The following is a 17,007-nucleotide window of genomic DNA, read 5'->3' as shown; positions in this document are numbered from 1 at the left end:
ACACTTAAAGATTCACAATGCATATTATCATAGTTAAGACCCTAAGAAGTCCTTGACATAAAGAAATTTATTGAACTTTACTGAAATCAGAGTTTATAAAGTGTACTTGACTGTACATTGTTTTCTTAGATACTGTATATTAGTATTCTTGCAAATCTGAGATTCCAAGGAGCGGAGTTTGGAAAACGTTACCATAAATATTTCCACATCTCATTTGCTAAGAGTTTGGAGAGTAATTTGGGAAAGGAAATACTCTGATAGAAATGAAGTCATCTGAGTGGATGAGATAGGACTTTCTGGGAGCATTTATTTATTTAACAAACATTTATTGAACGTCATGTAGAAAAATAAACTAGACAAAGTATTTTTTCATAAAACATAGGGATTTTTTGGTAGACTCCTTTGGTAATATGAATCATTTTGTAATTTTGTTTTAAAAAATTGTAGACAATCTCTGGTATGTTCTCCTTTACAGAATATTCAATTTGATTAATATGAGAGCACACTAGCTCATTGGGCCAACAAGTGTTGATTTATTGGCTCAAAAAATACCAGATTATGAGAACATTGAGGTATTTAAGTTTCACATATGTAGTACGACTAATGTTTAGTTTTATAATAAACTTATTTAAGTGACTAAAATAAAGCAATAAAGTTAAGACAAATATAAAACTATCTAAGGACAGAATAAGGCTTCCAATTAATCATGGCAAATTGAGCCTGTTTATCTCTATACTCTCCTAAAACCCCACGTAAATGGCCTCAACGGAATAAAAAAGGAATAAATCCACTATGACAAAGAGAACAAGGTGGGTAATAATAGCAGCTAAGAGGTATCCACAAGGTTCTAGAAGGTGGAAAGTAGATGGCTGAGTGATGAGACTTAGCTCAGCAGAGAAAGTGGAAGCCCAGCTGCCTGCAGTGAGAGATGCCCCAGCAAGAAGTGTACCAACTGAACTGTAAATGCCATAAAGCTCCAGGATGGTAAGATACTGATTATTCCCAAAGAACCAGGGTGCGGGATGCGGCTAAAAAGTAGAGAATTAGATGAAAGATGATAAGTAACAATAAGACCTCCAGATGCCCTCTTCAGCCAATAACATCAGGCATATGCCTCCAGCATCTGCAAGAAGCAAGATGAAGAGCCAACCCAACCATGAAGCTACTGAAGCCTAGGCCTCAGGCTCCCCATGCACAGGTCCCTTCCAAGGCCTTGTATTTAATTGTGCTTCATAATTTTATGTTTTTTTGTCCAGAAGAGCACCCTCCAAATGATATAAGCTTGAGGCCCCACAAAACCTAGATCCACCCTAGAGAGAGTAGAGATATTGGACCAGGAGACACCATTCTAAAAACAAGGGGGATTTTTTTTTTTTGAAGTATGGTTGATTTACAATGATTCAGGTATACGGTAAAGTGATTCAGTTATACGTATACATATATATATTTTTCAGATTCGTTTCCATTATAGTTTATTACGAGATATTGAGTATAGTTCCCTGTGCTAAATAGTTGGTCCTTGTTGTTTACCTATTTTATATATAGTAGGGTATACCTGTTAATCCCAAATTCCTAATTTATCCCTCCCTCCCCTTTCACCTTTGGTAACTATAAGTTTGTTTTCTGTGTCTGACAGTCTATTTCTATTTTGTAAATAAGTTCGTTTGTATAATTTTTTTAAGATTCCACATATAAGTGATATTATATGGTATTTGTCTTTCTCTTTTTGACTTAACTTCACTTGGAATGATAATCTCTAGGTCCATCTATGTTGCTGCAAATGGTATTATTTCATTCTTTTTTATGGCTGAGTAGTATTCCATTGTATATATGTACCACATTTTCTTTATCCATTTATCTGTCAATGGACATTTAGGTTGCTTCCATGTCTTGGCTATTGTAAATAGTGCTACAATGAACATTGGGGTGCATGTATCTTTTCAAATTAGAGTTTTCATCTTTTCTGGATATATGCTCAGGAGTGGGATTAACATGTCATATGGTAATTCTATTTTTAGATTTTTAAGGAACCTCCATACTGTTCTCCATTGTAGTAGCTACACCAATTTACATTCCCACCAACCGTGTAGGAGGGTCCCCTTTTCTCCACACCCTCTCCAGCATTTATTATTTGTAGGCTTTTTGATGATGGCCATTCTGACCAATGTGAGGTGATACCTCATTGTAGTTTTGATTTGCATTTCTCTAATAATTAGTGAAGTTGAGCACCTTTTCCCATGTCTATTGTCCAGCAGTATGTCTTCTTTGGAGAAATATCTATTTAGGTCTTCTGCCCATTTTTTGATTGGGTTGTTTGTTTTTTTGATATTGAGCTGTTTGTATATTTTGGAAATCAATTCCTTGTCTGTTGCATTGTTTGTAAATATTTTCTCCCAATCTGTAGGTTGTCTTTTCATTTTGTGTGTGATTTCCTTTACCGTGCAAAAGCTTTTAAGTTTATTTTTTATAGATTTATTTAATTAATTTATTCATTTATTGGCTGCGTTAGGTTTTCATTGCTGGGCGTGGGCTTTCTCTAGTTGCGGCGAGTGGGGGCTACTCTTCGTTGCAGTGCGAGAGCTTCTCATTGTGATGGCGTCTCTTGTTGCAGAGCACAGGCTCTAGGGGTGCAGGCTTCAGTAGTTGTGGCATACGGGCTTCAGTAATTGTGTCACAGGGGCTCAGTAGTTATGGCTCATGGGCTCTAGAGCATAAGCTCAGTAGTTGTGGCACACAGACTTAGTTGCTCCACGGCATGTGTGATCTTCCCAGACCAGGGCTCGAACCCGTGTCTCCTGCTTTGGCAGGCGGATTCTTAACCACTGTGCCACCAAGGAAGCCCCTAGCTTTTAAGTTTAATTCTGTCTCATTTGTTAAAAACAAGGGGATTGTGTGAGAATCTGCATGAAAAACTGTTCCCTTCCACCCCTGCCACATCTCAGCTTCTGGAACACTGTAGCCCGGCTATACTTTCAGGAAAGAGACTAGAAAACGCTGACCAGGTCAAAATCAGAGACCTATAGAAACTGACATTTACAGGGGCCCATCTGTCTTTTCAGGGAATTCCCACCCTGACCCAATCTCCCCACAGCAAAGCTCACTGGTTGACAAGTCCTACAGCTTAAAAGCCTCACTTCAAGTATGAATAGACAGTCAAGAATCACCAAAGAAAATCCTTCAACATAACAGCTAGAAAAAAAGCAGAGAAAAATTTTAACAATAAAAGCAAACCTTATTACAAATATCCTCAGAAAGAAAAAATACTGCATCTGTTTAAAAACTTTATATATATATATATATAAAATACTATACATACATATATAATACATACATATATAGTACACATATGTGTATATTATATATACATAAATATACGTATGTGTGTATGTATATATACCCACATATGTACATTCAAAATGTAAGACAAATATATTGGATTTTTTTTTTTTTTTTTGCGCGGTACATGGGCCTCTCCCGTTGTTGTGGCCTCTCCCCCTGTGGAGCACAGGCTCCAGACATGCAGGCTCAGTGGCCATGGCTCACGGGCCCAGCCGCTCCGCGGCATGTGGGATCCTCCCGGACTGGGGCACGAACCCACATCCCCTGCATCGGCAGGTGGACTCTCAACCACTGTGCCACCAGGGAAGCCCAGATATTGGATATTTAAAGTATGATAGCAGATGGATTGAAATATAACATTGAGAAAATTTGATTAATAACAAGGATTCCAGAAATAAAGTGTGAAAAAATGAAAAGAAGGAAGTTATAAAAAAGAAAGGAAGGAAGTTACCAAAGAAATAACACAGGCAGGGACTTCCCTGGTGGTCCAGTGGGTAAGACTCTGTGCTCCCAGTGCAGGGGGCCGGGTTCCATCCCTGATCGGAAAACTAGATCCTGCACGCATGCCGCAACTAAGAGTTTGCATGCTGCAACGAAGAAGTCCACATGCTGGAACTGAAAGATCCTGCATGCCGCAACAAGATCCCGCATGCCACAACTAAGACCCGGTGCAGCCAAAATAAAATACGTACATACATACATAGATAAGAAATAACACAGGCAGATGTGCCAACTGTGAAAATTTGAGTTTCCAAATTAAAATAGTCTACTAAATATCCAGCACAATAAACAATAAGTTAATAATAATAATAATAATGGCTAATGTTTACAGAGGGCTTTTGTGCCCAGCACTGTTCTAAACATTTTGAAGTATTACTATTGGGTTGGCCAAAAAGTTCATTCAGGTGTTTCCATAACATCTTACAGAATATTTTACAGCCAACAGAGGCATAGAAAAGTTGAGTACCTTCCAAAGTTAGAGAGCTAGTTAAGTGACAGATCTAGCAGTCTGGCTCTAGAATCTGTGCTCCTAGTCACCACACATTTTTGCCTCTCCAGAAAAAAAAAAAAAAGATCTTGTGAAAGCCCAGTTATTCTGCAATTTTAAAACCCTAAGTCTCCCAATGGGAAAAGATAGGTCACACACCAAGGACTGGGAACAAGAATGGCATCAGAGTTCTCAAGAGCACTACTGAACACCAGTTAGCAATGGAGCAATCCTTCCAGATTTCTAAGGAAAAATAATTTCCAACCTAGAATACTATACCAGGCTCTCCATCAAGGATGAGAGTAGAATGAAAGCATTTCAGTCATGTCAGGCTGCACACATTCACTTCCTGTGCACTCTTTCTCCAGAAGCTACTGGAGGACTAAATCAAGGAGGTGTAGAATGAGGTGTCCAGGAAAGGAGCTGCGCCGAGGAGAGAGCAGAGGGAAATCCTGGGGGATGATAAAAGAGGTCCCAGGGTGACAGCTGTGCTGCAGGCCTGGAAAGGTCCCAGACGGGACTGGAGCAAGAGGACATGGGTCTCTGGAAGGAATAATGAAAGAGGAAGAAGAGGAGGAAGAGGGAGAAACTGAGAGATCAGCTGTAGTATTTGATTTTATTGAGAAAAGTTTTCTAGTTCTGGCAGCATATTTAGGAATGAATTAGTTTTCAATACATGAAACACTAAGCAGATGCAATGATGAGGCCATTTCAGACTCAGAGAAAATAGTTGTACAATAAATGAAGGGTAATCATAGTATAATTTATGCATCAGTGTTGAGTCATATTTATCTAATTATACCAATGAAAGCATCAAACATTTCATTAGGGCTCTCAATATACTCAGTGAATGGAGGAAGGGGACATGGATCCTTTCCTCTTCTCCTTATTCTTTTTTTTTTTTTTTTTTTTTTGCGGTTCATGGACCTCTCACTGTTGTGGCCTCTCCCGTTGCGGAGCACAGGCTCCGGACGTGCAGGCTCAGCGGCCATGTCTCGCGGGCCCAGCCGCTCCCCGGCATGTGGGATCTTCCCGGACCGGGGCACGAACCCGCATCCTCTGCATTGGCAGGTGGACTCTCAACCACTGCGCCCCCAGGGAAGCCCCCTCTTCTCCTCTTAATCGTCTTCATATCATGGATCCCACTTTCTGGAATTATCCAAGAAATGTTGTCTACTTTTTACCTTTTCATACTAGAATGTAAGTTCATAAGTATGGGGACTTTGTCTTATCCACTGGTATATCCCCAGTTATCTCCAGGAACGGGCAGGGCAGGTATAATTGTGATAAATACCCTTTTTTGATAAAAAATCAACAGGGAATGTCCAATATTGAAAAATCTTGAAATAATAGTATGAGCATATCATATCAAATAATACCAGTAGAAAGCACTAAGATAGTTGAAAGATTTCCTGTGGGGAGCAGAGATTGGGAACGCAAAGGGATAAAGCAGGAGAGAGCTGTGTTCTATTATAAGCCTTGTAATGTTTTCTGACTCTTAAATTATTAAATTTATTACCTTGATAAACATATAATAAACTCCAAAAAGAGAAAAAAATAAAAATGAATACTATAAAATTACGTATAGCAAAGTGAAGTTTCATATTTGAAACATTTTATAGTAGTGTTTTATTTTTTTGCGGTACGTGGGCCTCTCACTGTTGTGGCCTCTCCCGTTGCGGAGCACAGGCTCCGGACACGCAGGCTCAGCAGCCATGTCTCACGGGCCGCTCCGCGGCATGTGGGATCCTCCGGACCGGGGCACGAACCCGTGTCTCCTGCATCGGCAGGCGGAGTCTCAACCACTGCGCCACCAGGGAAGCCCTGGGTAATTTTTTTTAATTCACTGTTGCTTCTAACAGAGATTGAGAACTGCTAAATTCAATTCCCAAATCTGAATTTGATTCCCAAACTTGGTTAGGTATCAGAATCACCTAAGAAGCTTCCTAAAAATGCATCCCTTCCAGCTCCAAACTCTGATTATGACTAAGTGGCACTCAGACCACAGCTGTTGACTTTTCTCATTCAGTGAATTTGATTTGACAAATTGCAGAGGCAAAGATCTTGCAGTGCGTGATCCACTTAGAGAAAATGTTCAGTTTGGACTTATGTACAAGGAACTGATAAACTAGCAGGGAGAGTGTAACTCTCATTTATCTCTACTCGTGTTTCCCTCCCCTGCAGACATGCCTCTCTCTCTCTTGATACTTGGCTTAATTCCCTCTTGAATTGGAGATTTGGACGTTGGAGCAAGTCAGCACCTACAAGCTGCTTCCAAGCCCCTGCGGGAGCCCAGAATAACCTTACAGTCATGCTTTATGCAAGGCTGGGCTTGCAAAAGGTTGTGTTGCTCTTTCACCAGAAATAGGGATTATATAATGGTAAATATTGTCACCATTTCCTCCATAAACCACGTGTTATAATGTTCATATATATACTACATATATATACATATATATATACTATTTCACTGTGAATGAATGTCTGAGTTACTACATAGCAATATTTGTTTAATCATCTTACATATAAACTCATGGAAGCCTCATGACAGCCTGTCTGATAGGCTGGAAAAGCCTCATTTGGGCACATGAGCAACTGAAATGAAGACTGTCATACTAGCCAAGCCAGGTCTTCTGTCACCTGGACCTGACACCAGCGTTCCTTCTATTCTAGTATGTTCCACTGTCTGTTGTGGAGAGAGTGGAGACTTTTCTTCCTTCAAGAAAGTCAGATTTCAAGTTCTGAATGTGCAGTTTCCCTTCTGACGAATCCTTTCCTTTGCAGAAGAGAATATCTGGGATGCTGGATATTCTAAGCAATCAGGCCAATACCATTTATATAATAATTTTATATATTACTTAGGATTGTCTTTTTTCCACATGGAAATCACTGGCTGTGTTTAAAAGCTACAAATTTTCTGCAAAACTGCTTAGCAGCACAACTGTGAAACCAATTTTTATTTTATCAAAATGGAGAAGCATTTGACATGCGAGGGTCCAAGGATTGTTTTTCCGTGTTGGCGTAGTTGGTGCTTAATATCTGGTTCTTGAAAATAATGATGCCACTTGTATTAGCAGTCATGACACGTGCACCTTGCTCATCCTGTGTGCATCAGTCAGACACTGTTTGACCTTGCTGTGCTGAAGCACAAAGAAAGATCATATGTGGAAAAGCCAAAAGGAGACTGGAGTGGTTATACAGAGGGGTCTAATTACAGGTATTTGAAGCATAAAAACATTGTTTAGAATCTCTTTGCAGAGGTAAGCTTGTCCTCTACCAGCTGTATTTTTTACGTGCTCTTTTCTGCTTTTGTGGAAGTCAGCTCCTTTGTTACCCTTCCAAAGTGTTTAAATAGACCGGAGTTATATTTTGAGAGACAATTAGAAAAACTCTAGAGCCCTACAAAAGGTTGCAAAAGACAAAAGAATTTTTCCTAATTAATCCCCTTGATTTTACTTCATCTTAGAATGTAAGATGGAGAAGAGAAAACCTGAATGGGAGTGGAGACCTTATTTTTAGCCCTGATTCTGAACACACATGACATAAACCCCGGGGCATATCACCTAACTTCCCAGAGCCTGTGTCTCCTCGTGGGTGAAATGAAGGCCTGAGACTAGACTGATCTTCTGTCGCAGCCCAAACATCCCATAATGCTATGTCTCTACAGGTCTCAGGTTTAGTCTTCTTTCTACACTGAACATACCTGAAATCCAAAATTCTATGTAGATCCTCTCCTGAGACATTATTTTGATTCCACTAACACTGGTTTTCAAATCGTGGTACTCAAACTTCCTTCTAACAGAATCATGTGGAATGCTTATTTAAAATGCAGAATCTGGGCTTCCCTGGTGGCGCAGTGGTTAAGAATCTGCCTGACAATGCAGGGGACATGGGTTTGAGCCCTGGTCCGGGAAGATCCCACATGCCGCGGAGCAACTAAGCCCATGCATCACAACTACTGAGCCTGAGCTCTAGAGCCCGCGTGCCACAACTACTGAAGCCCACACACCTAGAGCCCATGCTCCATAACAAGAGAAGCCACCGCAATGAGAAGCCCATGCACCACAACAAAGAGTAGCCCCTGCTCACCACAACTAGAGAAAGCCCACGCACAGCAACAAAGACCCAATGCAGTCAAAAATAAATAAATAGATAAATTTATTTTTTAAAAATACATAAAATGTAGAATCTTGGGAATTCCCTCACGGTCCAGTGGTTAGGACTCAGTACTCTCACTGCCAGGGCCGGGGTTCAATCCCTGGTCGGGGAACTAAGGTCCTGCATGCCACGTGGCACAACCGAGAAAAAAACAAACAAACAAAAGCATTATCTTGAGCCTTGACCCAAGCCTCTTAAATCAAAATCTTTAGGACGGAATCTAATGTACAGCAAGGTGACCATAGTTAACAGTACTGTAAAATTCTCACCACACACACACACACACACACACACAATGATAATTCTGTGAGGTATCGGGCATGTTAACTTCCTGACTGCAGTAATCATTTTACAAGATATACATATATTAAATCATCACCTTGTACCCGTTGAACTTACACAGTGTTATATGCCAATTATATATCAATGAAGCTGGGGGAAAATAATATTCCTAAAAAAAAATCTGTAGAATGGGAGGAGGGATTCAGGAATGTGTCTAGTGGCCTCCATGGGGATCCCGAATTCCTCTAAAGCTTGAGAACGACTGAGAAGCCAGGAGTAAACCGTAGAAGAGGGGAGGGAAGGGTGGCAGTGGAACGTGATCATTGCTACCTTGTTTTGGATGCGGAGGAAACAGGTGTGGAGGGAAGAAAGGTGCAATCTGGGTGCTCCTGGAGAATACATCTCTCTGCTGACATTGTCACCCTGGTTTCCTGTTTGAACAGACTGAAGTCAAGCACTGACTATGAGAACTGTTGCATAAAAATGCCCCTCAGTCACAGCATCACCCGTTACAATGAGTCTCTAGCTTATGGGTCTTTTTTTTTTTTTTTTTTTTGTGGTACGCGGGCCTCTCACTGTTGTGGTCTCTCCCGTTGCGGAGCACAGGCTCCGGACGCGCAGGCTCAGCGGCCATGGCCCACGGGCCCAGCCGTTCCGCGGCATATGGGATCTTCCCGGACCGGGGCACGAACCCATGTCCTCTGCATCAGCAGGTGGACTCTCAACCACTGCGCCACCAGGGAAGCCCCTAGCTTATGTTTTCTGTAATATTCAAAACCAGGCAAGTAGGTCGGGGTTCTGTTTTAGGAACGAGGAAATGGCCTTCCTCAAGCAGCAGAGAGAAAAAAGGTAAATGGTAACCATTTAGGATTTCTGAAGATTTTTTCAGGAGTGGAAATAAACCCTTTGGTGAATTAAAATATCTTCTTTTCATGCTGGGGATTTTGCTCGAATTTTATTTATCCTGGTGTGCGAACTGTCATTCAGAGTGTCTAGGTGAGATCATATGTGTGAATCCCTGGAAAACCCATGCTTGATCAGCGTTAGCTCCTACCATGGGTTTATATTTCTATAGTGATTGTCTCTGTAGGTTCTGTATTGCCTTTTTAGCACAAACACACAAACTAGAAAGAGAAGGGAAAATCTCATCAGTCAATGTCTCAACTTCAGACAAGTTTGAGATCAAGCCTCAGGGAATCCAATCATCTCTTGATAAACCAAACATCCCTTGTGAGAGGACCCTGACTTGCCCAGCATTGGGCAAAGTGCAAATCTCCACATCACTTGAGTGGAGAGTTGATCTGGTGAAGGAGCTGCTCTGGCTTAGAAGGATCTTTCAAGAACTACAGACAGCACAGGGTAGCACTGCCTGGGAAGGCTCAGCAACCTAAAAGGACCTAAAAAACGCTTTTGACGAGGAACAGCAACAACATAATAGCAACATTCTGTCTTTGCGTTGGTTGAAGAGTGTATTTCTAGACTTATGGTAAGCAGGCTCCTGGGGTGACCTCACTCCCACTCAAGCTCACGCGTCATCTTGGTGGAAAGGAGAATGGAAGTAAAGAACATAGATGTCCTTTCCTTCCCCATGGCCTCCTAAACAAATGAACAGCCCTCTTGCGGAGGCCTTCCCTGTCTATTCATCCTTTTCCACTTTATTTTTCTTCATAATATTGATGCTTATTTTGTTCCTTGTCCATATCCACTTCATTAGAATCTACACTCCATGAAGGATGGATTTCTGTCCACCTGTTCACAGCTACTGCCCCACTTCCTAGAAGAGTCTCTGGTGCTTAGTAGGTGCTCACTAAATACTTGTGGAAAGAATGAATAGACCCCTATTAGATGATATCCTTCCCATATTCAGTGATATAGAATTAGTATATTTTATGCAGTTTTAGAATTGTGCCCCCCAAAATGACAATAAAATATTTAGGGAGATGGACCAAGGTGGAATGTTTACCTGGCTGGTTATTTCTGGCTTTCAGATTAGGTAACTTAGTCATTGAGAGCTTCAGCTCTGGAATCAACCTATCTTGGTTTGAATCCTGGCCCTGCTACTTACTAGCTGTGAAATCTCCAACAAGTTAATTAACTTCTCTGTGCCTCAATTTCCTCCACTGTGAAATGGGGTAATAATAGGAAGGTAGCTCTAAGTATCAAATGTATCTAAAGTGTTTGAAATGTGGTCCTGCACACAGTAGACAAAAATAACACTTACTGTGGTTGCTTTCCTGTGAATCTCATGTTATCTCTTCCATAAGTGGTGCTTTCAATAGACTATAAACACACAGTTACACTCGTGCTCTTGAGTTAAACCTGGATGTCTTAAATTATGTAGCTGCATGACCTTTATGAGAATCAGAAGGTACAACTTATGTGCAAAGAACAAAAGGAGGGCCACTCTTTGAGCAGTGAAGCCAAGGTCACAACAGCAGTAAAATAAGAACTATTATTTGTTTAATATCTTATCTTATTTTTTAAGTTTTATTTTTGGCTGCATTGGCTCTTTGTTGCTGTGCATGGGCTTTCTCTAGTTGCGGCGAGTGGAGGCTACTCTTCCTTGCGTTGTGCAGGCTTCTCATTGCGGTGGCTTCTCCTGTTGCAGAGCACAGGCTCTAGGTGCGCAGGCTTCAATAGTTGTGGCACATGGGCTCAGTAGTTGTGGCTTGTGGGCTCTAGAGCTCAGGCTCAGTAGTTGTGGCACACGGGCTTAGTTTCTCCGTGGCGCGTGTGATCTTCCCGGACCAGGGCTCGAACCCGTGTCCCCTGCATCGGCAGGCAGATTCTTAACCACTGCGCCACCAGGGAAGCCCTAATATTTTAAATCTATCTATCCACCCTTCTAACTATCCACCCATCCATCTATCTACCCATCTATCTCTGTCGGTCTATCCTACTGTAATTGTATGGTCCTATCAAGAAGTTATTTGTTAATGGAAGTTTCTCATCTGAAAAAGTAAAACACCAAGCACACTAACATAGCAATTACTTTGTGTCAGGTACATTCTAAGCACTTAGAATGTCAGTGTAAACACCCATGCATTCACTTGCTACTTCAGAAATTCTATTTAAACATTTCAAACTCAGAAACACACTTTCATGGATGGTTAATCTTAATCTTATTGTCCGTATTTGTTCTCAGTGATTCATATAAGCTTCCCATGACCATAGTCCCATAACTCCTGCCTTCTGGAGTCCATCCCAATGGGCTGCAGTATTAATGAAATAATAGTATTCAAGTGTAGCCCAACTGCTCCAGCCAAGATGTCCTTAAACTCTCCAAACTTCTGGAGCTATTTCATTTTATATCATTTTACATCCAAAATGAAAGAAGTCCTGTCTCTACCCCCAACACCTCTGAGGAGTTCAGTTCTCCTTAGGGTTCCCAGCTGCCTGCTTTTCCACACTTACTTCCTCCTAACATCCCTCTCAGTATGAACAAAGCTCCATTTTCTTTCAAGGGGTCCACCTTGGACCTCCTCTCTTCTTCATGCCCCCCGGAGCATTAGTTTCACAAAGCTGTTACTTGTAGCTGACTTGTATTGATCTTTTGAGGGAGGGAAGGTGTGGTAGGAGAAGAGAGGGCAAAGAGAACACAGCAGCAGTCATTTCAACACAGAACACAAAATAACCTTAAACAATTCCAGACATCACTCTTCCTGACACTTTTGGGCCATTTCCCACCATTGAGAATTTCTCACTGCCTGTCTCCTGCCAGACCGTGAGGTTCCTTCCTCTCTTCCATGACCCTGCTTGCTTTCCTTTCTTCCTGTTTCCCAGGCCCTTTACTCATTTATTCACTCCTCTCTTCAAGGTTTCCTGCAGAAATACAAATAAGCTCTCTCTCTCTCCATCTCTCTCCCCCTCCCCCCAGGCAAATGACAAGGGGGCCTTCCTTAACCAAGATAAACATCTTACGATGTTTTCCTGAAAAGAACCATCTACCCCAGGATTGAATTATGACATTTCTCATGGGAGTTCCAGAAGTTCTGTGTAGAAGGGACTTTGTAGATTTAGTCTAATTGAAAGGGAACTGAGAAAATTTGTCTTGAAATTGTGCTTGCATAGCAAACAAGCTGTTTTTAACTTAATTGTGTATCAGTCAAAGTCCTGGCAGAAATCAAAATTCCACTCAAAGGGCTTGAAGTGAAGAGAATTTAATTAAGGGACTGTTTCCAGAGGTGTGGGTGGGTTAGAGAAACCAACAAGGAACCTTGTGGTCCCCGGGACAAGGACAGTAGGAAGCCATCAACCCCCCCAGGTCTGAAGGAGCGAGGGAGGGAAGAGGTGTCTCTGTGTTCCTGACAGTTGGAGCTGGGGAAGAGCCAGTAATGATGGCGAATCTGGCCTCTGTACCCCAACACTGAATTAAATCTCAGAGACAGAGTTTTGGGTGAAGTAGAAAAGAACAGCTTTATTGCTTTGCCAGGCAAAGGGGGCCACAACAGGCTCCTGCCCTCAACACTGTGTGTCCTGACCTGGAGGGGGTAGTGAGGAGTTTTATAGTACTGGTTCACAGGGGGCGTGGTCAACTCATGGACATTCTTCTGATTGGTTGGTGGTGAGGTAAGTGGGAGTCAGCATCGTCAACCTTCTGGTTACAACCTGTCTGGGGTCTGCGTGCTGGTGGGCAGTGTACTGTTAACTTCTCCCACCTGCTGGGGGTTTCAGTATCTGCAAAACAGCTCAAAGATATTATGTGTTGATATATCCCTTGAGGGGGAACCAGGGCCCTGCCCCAAGGTTGCACTATTGTTTCTTGACGGCTCCTCCCTTGTCTCTGCATCCCCTCCCTTCCCTAATTAGCATCTGTTTGAACTTGCCTGTTGGAACTCTGGGAAGGTCATGGAGGCTGAATGAAGCCTATCTCCTGTAATCAAGAAATGGGGGACACAGGAAGGCTTTTGTGCCCAGGAGCCCCACAGGGCCCTGCTCAGTTTCAGTAAGAGGTGTTATCTCAGGGGTTACAGGCCCCAAAGCTGGGAGGGAGGAGAGGAAGACGTACCTTGATCTTGCCTTCCTCTTTCCCTCTGAGCTCCTGCAGATGCTTCCCAGGGGCTGAACCCAACCAGAAGCTAGAGGGCAGGACTTCCCTGATGGCATAGTGGTTAAGGATCTGCTTGCCAATGCAGGGGATGTGGGTTCGATCCCTGATCCGGGAAGATCCCACATGCTGCGGGGCAACTAAGCCTGTGTGCCACAACTACTGAACCTGCCCTCTGGAGCCCGCGAGCCACAACTACTGAGCCCGCAAGCCACAACTACTGAAGCCTGGGCACCTAGAGCCCATGCTCCACAGCAAGAGAAGCCACCACGATGAGAAGCACGTGCACTGCAACAAAGAATAGCCCCCGCTCACCTCGACTAAGCCCACACACAGCAGCGAAGACCCAACGCAGCCAAAAATAAATAATTAATTTTTTTTAAAAAAAAGAAGAAGCTAGAGGGCAAGGGATCCCTGACAAAGGAGTCTGCAGGATTCCTCACCTGTGGCCCAGAACAGGTGGGGTGGGGTCAGTTGATGGAAAATCACCAGAATAGATTGTATATTTATTTGGGGTAACTTTGAAAACGGAAACTGAGGCGGATGAAGGACAGCTTGACCACTGCTGGCCACTTCCTGGAAGGCAGAAGCAACTGCAGTCAAACTTCGTTTCACATTGAAATTGTCCCCTCCTAATACCCTGGAAGGCTGTTGTGGAGACAGAGGTTAGGCCTCTCCTCCTTCCCCATTCCTGGGGAAAGGTGTGAGTTATGGGCAGAGCAAGGTGTAAGGGAAGTATCTGAGTGGTATTCACCTTGGTCTTGTTGCCAAGATTCCTGCCTCCTTTGCACCACGGATTAGCTCGAAACACTCTCTATTATAAGAAACAGTAAAGCAGTTTTCGAAGCGTCAAACTAACCTGCAACAACCAATCCAGAAGTTGAGTCCAGCACTGGGAGAATTCAAACACAGTTGAGGAGGTACACTTTCCAACTTTAAATTCTTTTTCATTGCCTCTAAACTCAAGCTCTCAACCAACCATGACAAGAGTTTACATTCCTCTTTGAAATCAGTGAGGCAAAAAAGATTACCAAAAGCTGGGGAAAAGGATGCAGTGTTGATGCTTTCCTCGGTGCTGAATACTAATTTGAGGGGATGTCCTTGGTTCTTTTCAGAGACTGGAGGCTGCAGTATCAACCCCTAGGGACTTCCAGCCAGCTTGGCCCACTGCCCAGTGCTCCTTCATCTGGTTCTGTCTGCAGTTGCCAAGAGAGTGATGGAAGAATTTCTAGAAGAGGCTTCGTTTCAGTCCAACTCTCTAGCTGGGTCAGTGACCACCTTGACTCCTGGGCGCAGTCATAGCGTGAGGGTATGGCTCTGACCTGCAAGTCCCCAGGGTGTGCTGTGATGTCAGAGAGCATTATGAAATGTCTAAGAGAATACTGTCCTCTGTAAAGTTCACTTTGACGTGACCTGAGGAATAAAGGAAAGAAGCACCCTTGGACGTGCATGTTGCGCAAGCCCCTCCTTCACATTTTTAGTGTCCAGGATAGCCTGTGGAAGAGGTCCTGAGCTGGGTGCTTTACATTATTCACCTCAAAATAAATATGGGAGATGCATGCTAAAATATCTCTATTTTACAGAGAAAACAGGTTTGAGGAAATCATTGGTTTGCCCAAAGACACACAACTTGTACATGGTAGAGCTGACATCAAAACCCAGTTTTGTCTGTGTTCAAAGCCTTTGCAGTTAATAATCACACCACATGGATTGAGTATGTCAGGGAATTTGGAAGGAGAGTAGTGAGATGGTATATCGTATGGATGGTTAAAGTTGTCTCCAGAGTTATGAATCTGTGATATTGTGATTTATAAGAAATATATTTGGTCATTCAGATGACTGAAACGTATTTCTCATTATATTTGGTCTTCATCCACAGTTCGTGGCTTACAGTTCTGGCAACCCTTGTCCTAAGTGTTGAAAGTGATAAAGGTGTCTTTTGTTGTGTAAATGAGGTGATTTGGGGAAGCACCTTGGATGGGGGCTGGTTGCCAGGAGAACCAACCACTTGATAAGAGAATAGGAACTCTTAGTTCAACTTCCTGGAGGTTGAATCAATTGCCAGTGGCCAGTGATTTAGTCAATCATGCCTATGTAATGAAGCCTCCATAAAAAAACCGGAAGGACAGGGTTCAGAGAGCTTCTGGGTTGGTGAACCAACACATAGAGATGCTGGGAGAGTGTCATCCTGGAGGGGCAAGGAAACCCGTGCCCTTTACCCATACCTTGTCCTCTGTATCTCTTCCATCTGGCTGTTCCTGAGTTATACCCTTTTATAATAGACCAGTAATCTAGTAAATAACATATTTCTCTGAGTTCTGTGAGCCACTCTAGCAAATTAATCGAACCCAAGCAGGGAGCCTTGGGAACCTCTGATCTATAGCTAGTCAGTCAGAAGCACAGGTATCAGCCTGAGCTTGTGACTGGTATCTGGAGTGAGTGTGTCTGTGTGTGTTGGTTGGAGGAGGTTGGGGGGATACAGGGTGTCTGGTGGGACCGAACCCTTAACCTGTGGAATCTGATGCTATCGCCGGGTAAATAGACATCAGAACTGAGTTGAATTCTCAGACAGCCTGCTGGTATCTGAGAATTGCTTGGTGTTGTTCAGGAAGCCCCTCACCCCCCAACACACATGTTGGAATTGGGTCCAGGATCCCCAAAAGAGAATCTATATACAAGGATAAATTTTATTATCCAGGACTCTTGGCTAGAAGTGACAGAAACCCAATTCAATTTCTAGCTTAAGTCAGAAAAATAAAAATTGACTTATTTCACCTAAAAGTTCAAGGGTTAGTGGCTTCCTGCACAGAACCAAGTGCTTAAATGAAGTTTCCAGGAATCATTCTCTGCATTCATTCATTTACTAATTTTTCTGTGTGTGTGTGTGTGTGTGTGTGTGTGTGTGTGTGTGTGTGTGTGTTGGTTTTAATTTGCAGACTGGTTGTGCCTACATAATGGAGAACATGAGTCCTGACAGCACCAGGTTTACATACTCCTGCATGGCCTCAAACTAAGTAAGTAAGCCTCTCTCCCTGACCATCCATATCAGTTCTTGAAAGACTTCCTGGTGCAGCTTGGATCACATGCCCATCCTTGGACCAATCACAGTGTTTGAGGGGGAACGTAATACTCTTATTGGCCAGTCTGAGTCACAGGTTCACTCCTAGTAGGACAGGTGAGGTCATCTCATCGA

At 42.8% G+C, this 17,007-nt stretch overlaps 1 protein-coding gene across 7 annotated transcripts in view; it reads left to right on the top strand.

The window, feature by feature from the left end:
- IBTK (inhibitor of Bruton tyrosine kinase) overlaps positions 1 to 17,007 on the top strand; it is a 186,356-nt gene that overhangs the window by 44,922 nt on the left and 124,427 nt on the right. For 5 of the 7 annotated variants that reach the window (XM_060115368.1, XM_060115370.1, XM_060115362.1 and 2 more), the window contains exons 2-3: positions 14,930 to 15,080; positions 16,751 to 16,828. The exons of 1 other annotated variant lie outside the window; for it this stretch is intronic. The gene's annotated coding sequence lies outside the window, so the exon portion shown is untranslated. The remainder of the gene's footprint in view (positions 1 to 14,929; positions 15,081 to 16,750; positions 16,829 to 17,007) is intronic. One more of the 7 variants, XM_060115367.1, reaches the window with a different exon arrangement.

Source organism: Mesoplodon densirostris, chromosome 12 (genome assembly GCF_025265405.1).
Source record: "Mesoplodon densirostris isolate mMesDen1 chromosome 12, mMesDen1 primary haplotype, whole genome shotgun sequence".
NCBI lineage: Eukaryota > Metazoa > Chordata > Mammalia > Artiodactyla > Ziphiidae > Mesoplodon > Mesoplodon densirostris.
This window is presented reverse-complemented; position numbering and strand designations above follow the sequence as displayed.